Here is a 17,724-nt window from a genome sequence, read left to right on the forward strand (position 1 = left end):
AAGGGGATGCAGCAGGAGATAAAAGCGCTGAGACCTCAGTCCAATATCTGTGCATCTATAGCTTTAAAGATTCTTATCTGTGGTTTTCTGGTGTAAAACTCAAGGTTATTCTGAGGTTCTCTCAAGGATGCTGGAATACACGGAATGATGGAGGCCCTTCTCACCCCCACTGACAAGTTCTGTTCCGGACAAGCAGCTCCACCACAGCCTTTGCTGTGAGAGACATTAGTGGGGCATCACCATGCTCACAAGGGCAGATCCAGACATAAGTGGTCACACAGACCACAGACAGTTCAGCAGGAAGGCTATAATTAGGTTGCTGACAAGAAAAGGGATAAACCTTCCAAGTAAAATCCCAGACGAGGATTTAAGGGCTCTCGGTAGTGACACGCTCAGTTCTTTGCATGGATGTGTCCAGGATTGTCAGCATTTACTTGTCAGTCTCTTCTGTGGGAAGAATCCAGTACAGAAGAAGGAAAGCCTTCCTGGAGCATCTCTGATGAGTCTCACACAGCAAGCTTACTCCCAGTGATGGGAACAGATTGCTTCTGCAAGCACCTTTAGTCAGTTTGGCCTAACCAACTGTAGCAGTGCTGCAGCAGAGCAGTTTTGATCCCATATTTGCACTGAAAGCAATGGGACAAATTTTCCTGATAAAAAGATGCAGGAGTGGCCCTTAGTCCTCTTCTGACCCTCAGATCTAAAGAACAGTGAAGGCTCTTCCACTGAAACACCGTTTGTACCCAGGCTGGTTGCAAACATTCCCTATAAAATACAAAATGAAAGCTTAGAGGCTGAAGAACACCGATCTGCTGCAGAGGCCTCACTTCTGCAACAGTCCCCTGGGCAGCACCGCAATTGCAGGAGTCTTTGTCTACTGTCTTCTTATTTAATTTTGCATAAAGTTCACCAAAAAAGCAAATAAAACTTTGACTCTCCCCATCTGTATATGAATGCAGACAGTTAAGAAGTGATGCTACTGTACCATTTCAATAGCTATTGTCTGCTAAGTGTCATGCTTTTCATCTACCATTTAATTCTTCTAAATGGATGTTGCTCTTCTTCCCATTATGGATCTCCATCGCTTCTATGAAACATTATTTGCATAAAAGGAACTAAATAATTGATAGAGGACGTGAGCAAAAGCTAGCACACATCTTGGTGGGGGTTTGCTGGTAATCCCAGCGAGTCTCACACATAGCTCATAGCTTGTTTAATGGGATGGAAGCTGACAGGGTTTTCTTGTACCTCTGCTACAGAACTCATAGCTTCTGAATGACCTCCTTGTACTCAGCTACTTTTCTTGTTGATCTCGCTGCTCTTTTCCTCCATTAGCGGGAGAATTCTTGAAGGAAGTGATACAGTATGCTACAACTTGTGTTCACATGCACCATGAAATGCTGCTGCATCTCAGGGCTGGTGGCTTTATATTGTTGCTTTAAAAAACAGAATGAAAAGGAAGACAAATTGTAAATGGCTCGTCCTATTAAGGGCAAAGTCTGCAAGCAGCTTTCATTTACATGTTCATTTAATATTGAATTCAAACCTGAGTTTGACCTTGGGGTTAGAGGCGTGGGTTTTCTCCCACGTTAAGACTTCTGTTGGTAGAAATGTATTAAAGCTGTAAGGTAAGATTTATGCTGAACATCTTCTGTACTTCAGGCATCTCTGGTTAGTGAGATGACTGTCAGAGTGAAAGTGTTCCTGGAAGGAGGATGAGCCGTGGAAGCAATAGATCTTCAAAATAAAGAAATGATCTAAGACTACATTAAAGTTGATCAATTATTCCTTTACGTCTATAAATTTCTACAGTGTGCACTCTTTAATGATAAGCAGCACTATTAGGAGAGTCTGGAAACAGCTGGGCTGTTTTGCTTGCTGAGGGAGCCATCTCAGCTGCCCTGACAAGCAAGCTGCCATTTTCAATGTGATCTCTCCCGATTCTGAAGCAGTCGTTTTGCTCTTAACTTCGTGCAAATCCCTCTTGGCATTTCTCTTTTCAAAGTCAGATGTATTTCCATATGTCCATAAAAGTTTCCCTGACGATTCAGCGTGCTTTTTGGAGTGTTTTATTCCTGTTGGCTGATGTGTGAAATGAGGCTGCTTTGTTTATTAAGTGCGCGTGACATAATGTAAAACATACTTAATATCCTCAACCACCGCACAGATGTTTTTGTGCCGAAAGGAGACTCCAAGTTTTGCTGATCTAATCAACCTTTTGTTCTCTCCCATTTGGAAAGCCATTTCTTAAGGACTCCTATTGCACAAATGTTATTCTTAGGAATAAACAGTTTTCAGCCTTCTCTGAAGAGGAGTGCTTGAAAATCAAAATTACTCCCTAAGAATTAATTCTGCCACGTTCCCTCTTTGGAACTGCATGATAAAAACCCACCGCAGGGCATGTTTTGTTCGTGCCTCGATATTTTCTTCCTCAGCGTGTTTTACACGAGCTGTCTCCATTCCCATAAAATTAAGTAGTGAACAAATATATATCGGTAGCACTTTTAAATTTCAGTTCTTATTCCTTTCCATCAATTTGGCTGAAAACAGGTATTTGCAAACACTGGTAGCCTAATTTCTTATGGCCTTTCATTTTTTATGAAGTGTTTTCAAAAGACTTCAATCAACCTTAATGGTGCGTTTTTAGTTAAGGAAACAGAATGGAGAGAAGTCAATTTAAGCTCCCCAATGAACAAGTGTGTACAGAAAAAAAGGCATAAATGGGTTTAGAAAACAGAGGCAGTACAAGCAAAATGCAGCGAGCAGAGCGCTCGGGGAAGCCAAGATATAATGGAAAGAGTAAAATACTGCAGAGCTTTTTAAACTATATACAATTGGAACAATGGGCTGGACCCAGACATCTATGTTAAACTGTTAGAAGGTAGGTGAAAAGCAAGCTGCAATTCTGTAACCGGGGCCAGAGAATACTAGAATGGAAGGGCTTAAAGCCGAAGCAAATGAACGTGGGGTAGTTTAGCTTGATAGGAATCAAGTAAAAATTGGTATATTTCACTGTTTAATTTACCATGTGAAGAACCATCTTCTGGCTTTCTGTATTAAAGGACTATTAGTACCAGCCGCCTTAATGAAGCTCCTTCTATGCCACCTGTGAAATAATAATGCCTTGTTTTTTGCACATCTATTTTTGCCAAAATACCTTAAAAGCATTGGCTAATTAAGTAACACGGCCACTGTGAGAATAGGCCATGCAGCTACAAAATGTCTACCAAAGCAATACACCTGGGAGACTATTACACAGTGATTGTTTAATTGCCTCCCGTTACTTAAACACGGCATTAATAATACACACCATACATTGTTCCGAAGCATCACAACCTCTCTGGTAAAAGGGTAAGTACATCAATATTAAAAATCCAGAGACTAAAATAATCCACCCCTGCTACACCAGTGCTCTCAGTTGTCTGGGCCCAACCACCTCTGAATCTACCGTACGGTGCACCAGCAGTGATCATCACTCGCACGGCAGCGTATCGGTTATGCTTTGCTTTTATGCGTGCTTACAGTCGAGTGCAATTGTTTTTAATGCCTGCCTTACAATGTGATTCAATCCATTTGGGTGGCTTAATGCAAAGATTTCGTAACGTACACAGCGACGAGCAGCACTAAGGCAATGGACATCGTACTCATTATTCTTTTAACGGGAATGTCAACAAGAAGAGGAATTAGAGAGGAAATCGCTGTAACTCCAAAAGAACATCTGACTAACCACTACAGATGACATGTTTTTTCCCTTTTTATCCTCTTCACAATCCATAAAGGAGGATTTTTCCAAAACAATTAATTTGGTTGCCAAACCCTTCTTAATTCTAAGGAGATTTAAAACTCATCTACTTGGAGTCTGTCTCATGGAGCTAGACCCACAACCGGATTACAAGCTATTCCGTCATATGGCTGTTGTTAGCCCAGTTGCTGCTATGTGGTACATAATTGGACCATTAAGAAAAAAAGAAAAAAAGAAAAAAAAAAAAAAAAAAAGGGAGAAAAAAGAAGGGAAAAAAAAGAAAAAAAAGCATATAAACCCCTCAATCTTTACTAAGCCCAATGGCTCTTCCAGAATTTTTTTCATTCTTATTACTTTCTCCACAAAATAAAAGCCCAGCAGCCTGAGAGTAAAAGGATTTCCTACAGCTTCTTCCAAGTAACCCTGATGTACAACCTGCACTACAAACATTAACGCTCTGAAACAAACCAATCAGCAGACAGCATCGTGCGCTTCAATCCCACGGCAAAACTGAGGTTTAGGTTAGAAAAACGCCTCATCTTTGTGTCTGGTGTTGGAGAGCATCTGGCAAATTTCCACTTAGCAGGAATCCTGGTTTGCAGCACAAACAGTGTTAATTCTTTTAATTATTGCATGTGTGTTTTGTTTTGTTTCTTTAGAGAGAATCACTGACCTTAAACAAGCCAAGGAAGACTTAAACCCAGATTCACCCCTTTGTACAATCACTGGCTTAAAGCTGGGGTCATGGTAATGTTTTGTTTCTCTCTGCTGTGGTGCACAATGGTCGGCTCTTGATCTTTGCAAGCTGAGATGATACCAACAGTTAGGTAATGTCTGCTCTTACAGCCAGCCTCAGACCTGTGATGTTCCAAATCAGACACACCTTGTGAATGCAACAAAGCCACCATCTGGGCACAGTACCTATGTATTGGGATGACAGAATCTGGAAGTTTTGTACTGAAGTCTTGTCCTAAAACAGCTCCAGAAGCATTTGTTTCAGGTAGTTTAGAGATACTGCTGCAGTACTCAGATGAGGGTTTCACCTTAAACTATAAACCCACTGTTTGGCTGGCAGCCTCATACCCTTCATATTCTTTTAACGTAATCATTTTATTTGATGTACTGTAGGCATATAATAGGTATTAAGCTTGTAAGCATAATCTGTGGAAGCCCATAAAGTGCAGCTGCATGCCCATCTATCTCAGCACCAAACTAACAAGTGCTGGCAGCCTCTGGGAGAAGAACAACAAGTGCACTAACAGAAACATATTTTTTCTCTATGAACTTTAGATAAGTAAATAAATGTGTAACATGCAAGTATTTATTGAAGGTTATGGCTTGACATGCAGATTAGGCTGACTAGTAGAAGAGAGAACATCGTGGCCAGGATAAAGTATCTGCCTGGGAAAACACTGTTGATTTTGCCAACAGAAGTGATGAAATGTTGTAAGACACTAACACAGAATAGCAAAGGGGAAATCCATTGCTGTTCTTCATTCTCACTCTCTCCAGCAGAGCTTAAGTCACAAAACTCCCACTGATTTTACCAAGAGCAGCATTTGCCGTTAAGTATATTTTTCCTAAAGCTGCTTTATGCAACAGTTTAGGACTCAGTTTTTCCATCATTAGCTGAGTGCTCCAAGGAAGTCCCACTGAAGTGGATGAAGTTTCTGCTAGGAAGTCCACTGTGAGTCTTGGAACCAGGATCTGCTTTTGGGAGCAGGACAGGTGGCTTTCAGAATTTCTCTTTTCTGTTGTTCCATGTATGACTGATGGTTTAGATGGACTCGATTCCTGACACTCCACTGCTTTGCTGGGTGTGTTAGAATTTACAGGTGACTTCCTTCCCAAACCCGTCTTAGTTTCAAGAACATTATTTGCCCTGAAGTCCCCAGAGACCAACAAAGCATCACTTTTTTCTCAGAGATTGAGGTCACTTACCCATTGGACAGAGGGGAGCGAGCACCAGCTCATTACTGCAACTACAATCTCTCATTTAATTGTTATATTGAGAAAAGTAAAAGTTACATCTTTCATCAGAAAATAATTGATTTAGTTTCCTGTTTTCTTGTTTTACGTGAATACCTGGTATATGCAGTTGATTGCATCTGAATGAAGAAATATTATAATGAGCTTTTTTTAATTAACTATTTCTTATATTTGGCATTAACTATCATTTTAATTAAAATTTATTTTTAGAGCCTTTTCCATTAGGAATAGGTATTTAAGAGGTGTGGATGTGGCACTGATGGACATTGGTAGGTCAGGCTGACAGTTTGACTTGGTGATCTTACGAGTCCTTCACATCTTAGATGCCTCTCTGGTTTGCACCATGGGAAAGCTGGTCACTTTAATCTGTATTTAAGCACCTTTAAAAGCTGAGGTGCTCATTTCTAGGCATCACAACATTTTATGACAAATCAGAGCAGCAATTAGAGCTGTGAAAGCTCAGTGTGCTCCTGTCTTCACAAAACCGACTGCCAAAGTGAGGCAACTTGACTGCTTCAGAACACTTCTCCTTTTTGTACTGAAATCTTTCCATGCTTACCGGAAAGCTTTTGAGAAAGTATTGCCCAAGGGCTGTGTGTGCTAGGGATCAGAGTAGAGATAGAGCTGTAATTATGCAGGTGTCTACGTCTAATTACATTACTTCCAAAATTCCCTATTTGAATTCTTTCCATTTTTTTAAGGGCTGTTTTTAGCTTGCCTTTGTTTTCTGCTGTTTTGGTACTGCACCGTCTTTCTAAGATTCTTCATCAGATGAAGATTTAAAAGAAAACAGATGCACAGCACAGCAACAGTTTCTGTGTTGTGCAGGGAAACAACATGAAATCTGCAGCTACCCTAAACTACCCCAGTACTTATTCCGGCATTCAGGCTCTGTCAGTCTTCTTCAGGGGCAGTAATAACATTATAATGGGACTGGGAGACAAAACTGCCAAAGTCTTTCCAAGACAATCTTCTGGGCTCATCAGCATAGACAATCATTCTTTTCACTTGTGGAGTAATAGGAAGATTTTAAGCAATATCTTTTGATTTGAGTTGGACTTGAAAAATGACATAGCTGGGGGCCTTATTTTAAATGCAACGAGACTGAAATGTAAAGTGCAATTTCCCATGCAGTCTGTGGAGAGAATGAGGCACTTGTCCCAGTTCTCTTAATTGTCTCTGATTGCTGTTTGTGTAGCACAGTCACTTCCTCGTCTTCAAAATCACCTTCAAGGGCTCCAACATTTTTCACTCCACTGTTTTAAATCAGGAAGGGCTAAACACTCACCCATTCAGCCATTATGGCTCTTTTATGTTATTTACGTGGTTTATGCTATTAGGCTTTAAAATTTTGTTTATTTAATTGGCTTTAACAAGTCCTTAAGTAACAGTTTTGAGGACACATCAGTGGGACTCGGCACACGTTGATTAAGGTGTGCTTAACCTGACAGTTAATATTTTGTACCATTTTCCCAGCAGCCGTTACTGTTATGGAAGAAGTGCTAATTTTCCAAAAATGGTTACAGCTCAATTATTATGTTGGTTCTTTATTCATGTGGCTTCGTTATTTTGTTGGCGCTGCTCTGTGAGAGATGAAGTAGTGCTATTATTTCTACTCCCAACTCCTTTCAGTCCTCTGCAATCATTTAGGCACATGTGTGACATTACTCAGACAAGCAATTCTGTCTGCCTTCAATGAGGCTGGGTGTATGAATACACCCCGTAAAACAGCTGCCCACCTTCATATGTCAGCACTGCGTTTCCTGGCATACACTTGGGGACATGAAAAAGGAACAGTAAAAATCATCGATCCATCAAATCTTCTTTGTTTAAGTTTTCACTCAGAAGAGAAGTTCTGCCAGTTAGGAACTGTTGGTTTTACAGAGAACCCAAAGGGAGTGAAGAGGAGTAGAAATTTCCAAGATCAGGGAGGCTGCTTTGGCCTCTAGAAGTAGAAAAATCTGTGCTTAGGCCTGTGGCTGGAATATCAGAAAGCGGTACTCCAAAGTTACTCAAGACTGCAGGAGTCCAACTTGGTTTTACAACAAATTATTCATGGAAGTCAGCAGGAGCTGGAGATAAACTGCTCGTTTTGTGCATATCTACATGAAAGGAACTCTCAAGAGAGATCCTCAAGGTCCTGGCAAGAAAACAAGTGGAAACATTCTGAGTGTGGGAGTAAACATTTATAACTGAAACCACCAAAAGTGTGCTTTGGTTAGATGCCACCTTTCCTTAGATGAGCGGGCAGCACAGAGGGCAGGGAAAGGTATGAGGGCTGGAAGGAATGTGGCTGTGACACCAGGCTGCTTTCACACATGACAGGACTGGACCTCTGTGGACTCAGTTCCCAAGATACTTTGACTCCACTAGAGAGTACCCAGGTTAGACCGAACACCTCCTTTATTTCCTCCCTGGTTGCCAAGACGATACCAGCAGTCATCATACCACTATTGGCTTCTAGTGGAGATACATCTAAAATACTGCCTTGTACAACCTCATGCTCACCCAGAGGGCTCCCATGGCCATTTATTGAGTAGCCTCTCTAGCAGCGCAGATACAAATGAAAGGCAGGACTGTAGACAGAAGCTCTTTCTTTTACCTTTCTTCATTGGAGAACTAAAAATTTAACTTGTTGAAATGCATGCTCTTATTTTTCACAAATTTATTATTATTCAAATACCATTGCAACACTGTCTGCACGTGGATCTGAATGCACTGTACATGCATCCTGACCTAAGGAGCTAACAGGGCAAGAGACCATGGTTGGCAGTCACTAACAGAACACAGGCAAGGGAAGAATCAAGTGAGCCAGGTTAGCATGTGTCTGGGGGGCTCAGAACACCTGCACTTTCATCTTAAAGAAAATAAGATTCTGGCAAAATTAAAGACAGTGGCAGTTTCAGACCACATAAGCAACTTTTTTTCCAACAAAATAAAATTAATGCCACACAAAATGTGAATTTTCTTTATAGCACCGAGTGTAGCAGTGGGGAAAAGGAATAAAGGATGTTCTTAAAATGAATGCTTTTGCTTCAAGTAGAGCATTTGAAATTATAAGTACTGACTATTTTTCATACTTTACCCATAATAACACATTAAAGGGTTTCTTAGCAGTACTTGTGACAATGGGAATAAGTCAGGGTTAACTTGGCAGAAACCCCAAACCACACTTTAGCCGGTCCCCATTGTAACAGTGAACAAAGGTTTTATTAACATCTTACCCCTTGTTGCGCCCAAGAGTTCTTTTCCACACAACAGGAGATTTGAGTCAATTTACAGCTCTGCGGAGGGGATTTATGCTATCAGATTCAGCAAGTCATTCAGCATGTGTTTACATTTATTGCCCACCACCCCCAGCAAAATTTATCCATGAGAAGTTGGCACTTTTTTTTCCTTCCTTCTTCTTTTTTTTTTTTTTTTTTTCTTTTTAAGAAAAGAATACTTTAAAGATATATCCATATATCCATGTTGGGCACAAAATCAATGGATGAAAATCCTTCCAGTCTCCAAAACCAAGCTGCACATAAAGGATGGGACAGAGGGGGTGCTGTAGTTCATGCTTGTCTGCCTTCTATAGTAAAAGCAGAAGAAAATCAGAGGAAAAAAAAAACCCTTTGGGAAATCTTGTTCCCCAGGTACTTCTGAAGAGCACAGCTGTCTTGCTATCAGGAGGAAGAAAAGGTGTCAAGCCACTTGCTAAGGTGCAGCATTCATCAGCCCACTTTGCTGCACCTAATTTGTGTGAGCCGCCCTCTCAGGCTGCCACAGCTTCCACTGCTTCCTGGTTCTGAAGGCAAGGCCATCTCAGGCCCTCTGTGGTTATTGGGCCTGAAGGGTGCAGCTGAAACAAAGAGATTTTGGTCCAATGAACATAACAGACTGCCCGGTGACTGCTGCTGTTGGGACAATTAGGTGTGGCAGGAGGTCTGAAAGGACTTCAACAAAATACAGCAAAATAATACAACAAAATACCTCCTATGTCTAACCTATATCAGATGGAAGTAACCCAGAATGACTCAGAAGGGTCCCATGAAAAGGTGACAGCAGAGTGGACACAGTGAGGTGAAATTTATCCTGCTCAGCAGAAAGGCAGCTTACCATTAAAACAGCATGCACCCAGAGCATACTTATCTGTCAAACAGTGTCCCCAGCACTCAGCTTCCACCTTCAGTCCAAAACCAAAGTCATTCAGCAACTCTAAAGGACCTATGGCACAATAATCCACACTTCTTGTGGGATTTAAGATGAGGCCATTGGAAAGGAGAATCTACTGTCACATGGCAAAAAATGTTTCCAACCCAATCATTGCTGTTAACAGGAAGCCTGCAGCTTGCAGTCCTTCACAGAACAGTGGTGACTGCACCCCTCCGCTCCGCTTCCCCCAGCTACGAGGGTCAGGCACACCATGCAAGGACTTCCCCACAAGCACAGTGCCCTCTATTTAACTTGAAGCCAGAGGCTGGCCTTCCTAATATGTCGAGGTTTCTAATCCCATTATTACCCAAACATATCCTAGACTTCAAGGGAAATGAGCACATTGTGGGGAATGCATCCCTTCCCTCAAGGAAGCAGGCAGCCTTTAGTCGTGCTGTAATCTGCTCTCACACAGGGGAAAAACACCTCTTTGGCCTCAGGGTACTGCAAACAAACATCCCCTGTGCTTTTTGTGTCCTTCCTTATGTTGGCTTTCACAGAAAAGTTGGAGGCAAAGGGATCAGTGTGCGCTTTTAAATGGAATCCAAAACCCACCAGCTTTGCGTGGAGTTACGGCAATGCTTTTGTTTTGTTTTGTTTTGTTTTTCCAAAGCAAACTGATTTCTCAGCTTCTTCAAGGGTTGTGCTTGCAGTTCGCATCCCAGCAGCTCTACTGTCGTGAATGAAACGAGCCGCTCTCCTACCTCGAGGGGGCACCACGAGACAGTTGAAAAAAGGAACGGAAGCAAACAGGCTTTACCTCAGGCCCCAAATATTCCTGTCATGAGGATGTTCAATTACAGTAATTAGCAATAATCACATAAGCAACAGGAGCTTCCCTTACCTCCCTTCACCCCTCCAAAGAAAAGAGTCTGCTTCATTAAAACCTCCGCTTCCTCCTTAATCCTGCAGCCTCGTTCCTGGGCGTTTCAGCAACAGGAGGACCTGGATCCTCACTTCTGCTGCCTGACACTGGGTCAGCCTGGGGGGGAAAGAAGTGTTCTTTGTGAGTCACCTGCCTTCAAAATCGAAAATGAAAAGGGGGTGGATGTCTTAAATGCTAACGGATGGTACTCAACAAGCTGAAGCCTATCGCTAGTGTGACTGCTGCTATGTTTTTGTAACAACCCTGACCTACTTAGAATAAATGAGCTGTCTATGAAACGGGATTTGATGGTTGTTTTTTTTCTTTCAATAATCATGCTTTCCCTCCTCCCACCCAATATTCAATAAATTTATCCAGACAGAACCTAGTTTGCAGGAGGAAAACTAAAGTCAGAAGATATACTGAAGGTCAGATGAAACCACATTTGTTCAAAGACCATTTTTCATTCCTGGAAGCACTTCAGCCCCAACACAAGTCCATTCTCACTCACTCACTCTGCATTGATGCTTCCCAGCAGTGAGACACAGGGCACTGCTGGCAGCAAGGCAAGACCAGGGGCACAAAGAAATTATAGAACAAGCAAATATGTTTAAGAAGTAAGTCCACGTTTACCTTGTGAATTGACCTATGCTAAAACATACTGTTTGAGTTTAAGCAAAGAAAGGGGACAAAGGAGTTTTGGATGAGCTTAAGTTTCTCAGTACAGGTGAGAGAAGAGGCCTGGGTGCTCCTGACCTCCAAACAAAGGCTGTCTCCAGCACAAAGGCATTTTGAGTACTGAGTCCCCAGAAACCAGGATTATGTCCCAAAGTCTGTGCTCTGTCTGAGCCATCCACTACAGACCGGAAATTGCAGATCTAAGGAAGAGCCTCAAGTAAGAAATCTTCACAGACAAGAGTCAATCCATGCTGAGCATCTGGATGGCTCCCTGTAGGACCTATTGCAGGGAGCCTGCTTTAGCAGGGGGGCTGGACTCGATGATCACGAGGTCCCTTCCAACCCCTGCAATTCTGTGAATCAGTCTGCTCCATGAGGCTCTAAATCTCAACCCAGAACAAGAAGTAAAATGAGAAAGGCAAAGACAGAATTCTGGATATTCAGGACATCTGGCAATCTGATGGAGATTCCAGACTGTGGCATTTCATAGCAGCATTTCCCTGTATTTCATACAATCAGGAAACAGCACAGATGCTCTGCTTTCCCACTGTAGGTGAGCTGAGGACAGAATCGGTGAGGCCCTGTTGGAAAGAACCCTGAGGAAAAAGCATATTACACAGAGGAAACTATGAATTTCAGCTGCATAAATATAAAGAAAATAAGTGATTCATTCATAACCAAGAGGCTTCAATCCATACACATTTATTTTGGGGCAGGATTCCTGTTGTTTAAGTAGAAATGTCATAAATAAAAAATTTGTACGACTCAGATAATTTATCTAACACAGAGAATTAAATACCCTTCCTTCCTTCTTCTGCCTAAACTTACAAAGAAAAAGACTTTATGGACTGCTTTTGTTTTCATTTCAGATTCGCTGAGAGATCAGGATGATGACATGGTGTTATAGAGGACAATGAGACCAAAAAGGGTAAGTAATGATGTGTGGATTTGGTGGGAACTTGAGGTAATTAAATCTCCATCCCTTCAACTCTATCCTGAGAGGTTCTTTGTAAAGACTTACAGCAGGCAAACAGCAACTTCATAAAATCCAACAAAGGGAACTGCAAAGCCCTGGGCAAGAATGGTCGCAAGACCCAGAACAGGGTGGGAGCTGGAAAGCAGTTCTGCAGGAACTCCCATGGTAGACCCGGAGGACAACAACCTGAGCATAAGCCAGCAATGTGCCCTTGCAGCAAAAGCTACATTAGGAAGAGCACCTCCAGCAAGCCAAGGGAGGTAATCCTTCTCTCCTCTGCAATAGTGAGGTCACATCTGGTCTTCTTGGTTCAGTCAACCAGAGGTTGCTCCTCAGTACAATGGAGGCAGAAGGAGTTGGAGCATCTGTTGTAAGAGGACAGACTGACAGAGCTGAGCCTGCTGAGCCCTGAGAAGTTCAGGAGTATCTTACCAATGTGCATCACAACCGGATGGGAAAGAGTAAGGAAACTGAGCCTGACTCTTCTAAGTGGCACTCAATGAGCAGACAATGGACAGTGAAATACAGGAAACTCTATTTAAACATAAAAAGAAAAAAAGAAAAATAAAAGAAAAATAAAAAACCAGCAACCAAAAAAGCAACAAACAAACCCAAACAACCCACACTGGAACTGGTTATGCACTCAGTCCCTGGAGATACTCAAAACTCAAAGCCCAGACAGACATGGCCCTGAGTAATCCACTCCAGCTGATCCTGCTTTGAGCAGCACTTGAACTAGATTACCTTCAAAGGTCTCTCCAACCTGAACACTCCTGTGGTTCTGTGACTGCCCTGGTTATTGATGTGTTCTGTGACAGGAAGAGCAACAAGCTGTATCAACAAACTTTGCCACTGAAAGAGTTAGATTAGTTGCTAGAATCACACCAGCCAGCTGGAGAGAAAGTGAGATTTTGTTCAAAGCCCTGCCAGTGTAAACTATTGTTCCAGAACTTGATCTCTATCTGTGGGTTTTCTTAATGTGCCTCAAGAACATGGGCATCATTAGGCACTATATTAGCACCCTGATGAGAGCTGCATGGCTAGCAAGGAGAGGGAGTGGCTGCCCCAGCCTGAATGCAGCGTTTAGCTGAGCTTCTCCGTGAAAACATTCAAACCCTGTGCATGGGATGCAAAAATGGGAGAGAAATAAGGAAAGGCTGGTCCTTCCCTTTCATCTCCTGGTTAAATGATGAGCTGCTTGGTCAAGACATTTCGCTGCAAACTTTCCCTACTTGGCACAGAGCATTTTGAAGTTGCTGTTCATGGATTAATGATTACTGAAATAAATAAATAAACAAACAAAAAGGCAATGTAAATTCAATTCCTAAAGACGAAACATTCAGAAGCAATTCTCTTTCAATCTTAGACTGAGCTCACTTTTTAAATCCATCTCACAAGTAAGGCAGGAGGTCTGCCTCATTATTTACTGAGCATTTGCACTTGAAAACACTATTCTAAAAGTACCCTGACTGCAACCCAGAGCCCAACTTACGGCCTAACAGTATGGTCTGTTACATCAGAGGAAGCTGTTTTAGACAGAATATTGTTTAGGTTTTAGAGCCCTCTTCTATGACATGAAACATAATGAAATCAGCAAGAGCTAGATATTCACAGTTTACGTGTTTTATAAAACTGCCCATTTTTAATCAAGGCCAATTTCATTGTTTAGATAGACCTGTTTGGGAACAAAATTAAGTTTCTATTCTGGCTTCATTTTTCATCTTTGAATAATTACGTCTGTGAATGCTGAGCTATAGTTTATTTCTAATCCTGCTGGTGTTTTTGCTGTGTGCACAATAAATTAAGCTATGAGAAAGGATGTCCCGTGCATCTTGTTACTGCTTCAGCAGTTTTCACTTCAGTCCGCATTACTCTTCACTGTCTGCTTTCTTGCATGGTTCTGCACATCAGCTAGCTATAATTGCCATCATCCAAATTGCCAATTCAGCCTGTTTATTTCTCATATCCAAAACAGGAGCACAAGAATATAGGTTGGGTAAGCTGAGCATAACTGTGGTTCAACAGAACAATGTCACTGGATCCAAATCTAGCAAAGTTTGTAAGCATAAACTTAATTTAAAACACGCTAGTATTGTCTTTGGAAGAACAATTTTAATATTAAGGCTTCAGCAGTAATTCTTATATTTAAATTATGCACAAGCCAAAGAACTTAACTAGACAGAGACCTGACCTCCAATACTAAACGCAGCCCTCTTTGTCTTTCAGAACCAAACTAATTCTCTTATTATCCTTACACTGCAGTGCACTCCTTAGACTCAGATTTTGACTGAAGATTTAAAACAGATAATAGAAATGTGACACACACACTAAGTGAAATTTCAGATATATGGCTTTTTCACTTTCAAAAGCAGCTACACTGGAAGTGGTTCACTCCTAGTAAATTACCTCTGACAAGTCCGAATCTCACCCATAAGCCGCTCAAATACTACAGCTTCTGCTCAGAGGAATATCTAAAAACTCATCGTGCCCAGTTCCTTGACAAAGAACAAGAATTAGATTCAAACTGAAAAGAGGCGATGCTGGGAGAGGCTGACATTCAAAAAGGGTAGGAGGATAAAAGAGAGAGAAAAATGACAGACCCAGTCTGCACCATTACTAAAATTAGATCATTTCTTTTGTTCTCCCGAACCTTCTGCTCTATTTGCCAGGAATTATATTAGCAACAGAAACTGTGAGAATCTGTCCAACCTTATTAGAGAAGCTGGGCACAAAGAAATTACGAAAATCCTTTTTAAATGTACTTGCACGTACAAAGGAAAAAAGCAGAGTTCCAGAATTTTGAAAGATAAGATCAAAACCCATGTCGGGGTTTTTGCATAGTGTGTCCATAACTGGACATCAAACTAACAAAGCTTAATTAACAGTAGTGCAGTACGCTGAGCACAAGCAAAGAGCAGAACTACACCATCTGCATCAATATTAATACTGTTTTTCTGCTCCAGACAGGGTTAAACACAGGCGTGCTCACAAGCTCCTCTCCTCCAAAACATTCATCCAAGGTCCAAAGCACCCCAACTCATTCCCACCCCCTCACCGTGATTCTAGCAGAGATAGAATTAATTACTTGCTGTTAGCATGGTGAAGCATGCGAGGGGTGGATATCACCAGCCTCTAACCAGTAGGCTAAAAAGGCATTTGTTCATATAAAGTGGGAGATTCCACTGCAGGCCTAATGGTCTGTATCACCATAGGAGCAGCTGACCGTGTATACAAATCATGCACTCCTCAGTACTATGGGAATTTCACAAGAGTCTCCACAGTGAGATCCTGATGGAGGCAATCGGAACCCAGGCCCTCATACACAGGGGGTGTGAAGGTGACCATTCTTGACTGGGTGAAGTGCACTCACTGGCTTGCATGCAGATGATACAAATTCAGCCCTACTACAAGCGCTACAACTTGTCCTGAAGCTCCAAGAACAAGGGGCAGTGTGCTGCTGGAGTGACATGCCTTGCACATGGTCTGCCTCCATTCACAACCACGTCTACGTGGCCATGGACTGTGGGATAAATGACAACTGTGACGTCCGCATGGCCACAGGACTCTTACACTCTGTCAAACCACAGATGCAGAACATCCCGCAGTCAATCCTGGGTTGTCACTTACGATTCTAGCAGTACACAGATTTGCAATCTGTAGTTCTTTTTCTGTCCCCTTCTCCTCAGATCAGTGACACAGCAATTGGAAGAGACTTCCAAGATCAAAGCACAGCAATCGGAAGAGACTTCCAAGACAAACGAGTAGCTGACTGAAAGTTAATACTTGACTTGATAAAACTCACCAAATGGATGACTGTTACACCGGCACGGTCAATAGTAGTTCAGAAATGCCACTAAAAGCCCTTGGCCCTGGGGGAACGTAGATATCTTTCACACAGAGGAACTATTTTAAACTTCTTTTGTAAAGTAGGCGGTTTGTTTTTAAAGGGATAAAGTCATCCAGAAAGAAGCAAACTCCCAAGTATTCCATGGCTTCCTGCCAGCCGAAGGTCACAGTGTCTAAAGAAATTACTTCTAAGGGAGCCATGAAAAGCTAGTTGTGGATAACATACATCCAGCATACACAGCTTCATCACTTTTAAGAAAGTAAACATAGAAAGTATAACCTGTATCTGTTAGTATATAAAAGTAACAGTAACCTGTAACAGTTTGCAAGTTTTATTTTATATGACCAAGAAAGCTCCTCTAACTCTTAGAGAAATAAATTGATATGTTCTCATTTCCAGTAATTAGACCGGAGTTTTCACTGACTCCATTTCTGTTTTATTCTTGCGTAAGAGAAAGATCACTGGAAATGAGGACAGGCAAGAATCCCTCTTTCTCTAGGTTCTGAAACACGAGCTGCAGAGCTTGTCTTTAAATAAAGCTTATGCCTGCTTACCACTGAAACTGCTGGAGGATTTACATATTTCAGTACAGTATCTCAATAGGATTGCAAAAGACACATTTCAAGGGCAAGGTGTGAATAAACCTGAAGTCTGGGATGCTGGAGAAACCAAGCAGCCTGAGATGAGCATCGTCCTGCCCGCTGGGCTCTGCTCTCACTTGCACTATTGAGCTCCATCAGAATAGAAACCCTGTAAATGTCAATCGGTGCTTTTTGGTAGCGTTTCCCACGTTTTATGCTGGATACCCCACTTGGTCTTTTTGTAATATCTGAAGAACACAGCCTAACAAACCTACAAAGAAAAAGTTACTACATGCTTCTGACTCAAAATGTTAACAGGAATTCCATCACTCTACTCAGAATTCTAAGCACACAGAAATGCATTAAATGCTGCTAGGGATTCAAACTGGTGCAATCGTTTCAAAGAATTTATAACGTGAATATTAAAGTAGACGGCAGCATGCCCTGCTACCCTACGGTATATAGTTACACATTATAATACTGTTAGTTGTAAATTCTATTAAAGACGCTCCATCTATTAAACAGCGTTCAGTGGGCATAATGTGGTCAGCAGGGCCCAGGTTGGTAGGGGACACAGGAATAGCAACCTGCTGCAGTGCTTGTGTGGGCTGGGGGGTTTTGTTCCCTTTTTTCTTCACTTTGAGAACCTGCCAGCAGGCCACGGCTACAGAAAGCCCTCACGTCTCGTTTTACAGCGGGCCAAGGACAGCTAAGGGCGGCAGACACTCACAGTAACGCTGAAGGAGCTCCGCCTCAGGCGGCAAAATGGCGGCCGTGTCCGTGAGGGGAAGAGGCGCCGCCGCGAGGCCGCGCCGCAGCCGTTATCCAGCACCTCCTCCTCCTCTTCCC

At 42.1% G+C, this 17,724-nt stretch overlaps 1 long non-coding RNA gene across 1 annotated transcript in view; it reads right to left on the reverse strand.

Annotated features, from left to right (window-relative positions):
- Positions 1-17,716, reverse strand: part of LOC140252523 (uncharacterized) — a 53,666-nt gene extending 35,950 nt beyond the window's left edge. Inside the window, exons 1-2 of the long non-coding RNA XR_011903665.1 lie at positions 17,606-17,716; positions 10,773-10,910 (exon numbers count right to left, since the gene is read on the reverse strand). This is a non-coding gene — a long non-coding RNA (uncharacterized lncRNA). The remainder of the gene's footprint in view (positions 1-10,772; positions 10,911-17,605) is intronic.
- Positions 17,717-17,724: the final 8 nt, after the last annotated feature.

The sequence above is a fragment of the Excalfactoria chinensis genome, chromosome 5, assembly GCF_039878825.1.
Source record: "Excalfactoria chinensis isolate bCotChi1 chromosome 5, bCotChi1.hap2, whole genome shotgun sequence".
In the NCBI taxonomy this organism is placed as follows: Eukaryota; Metazoa; Chordata; class Aves; order Galliformes; family Phasianidae; genus Excalfactoria; species Excalfactoria chinensis.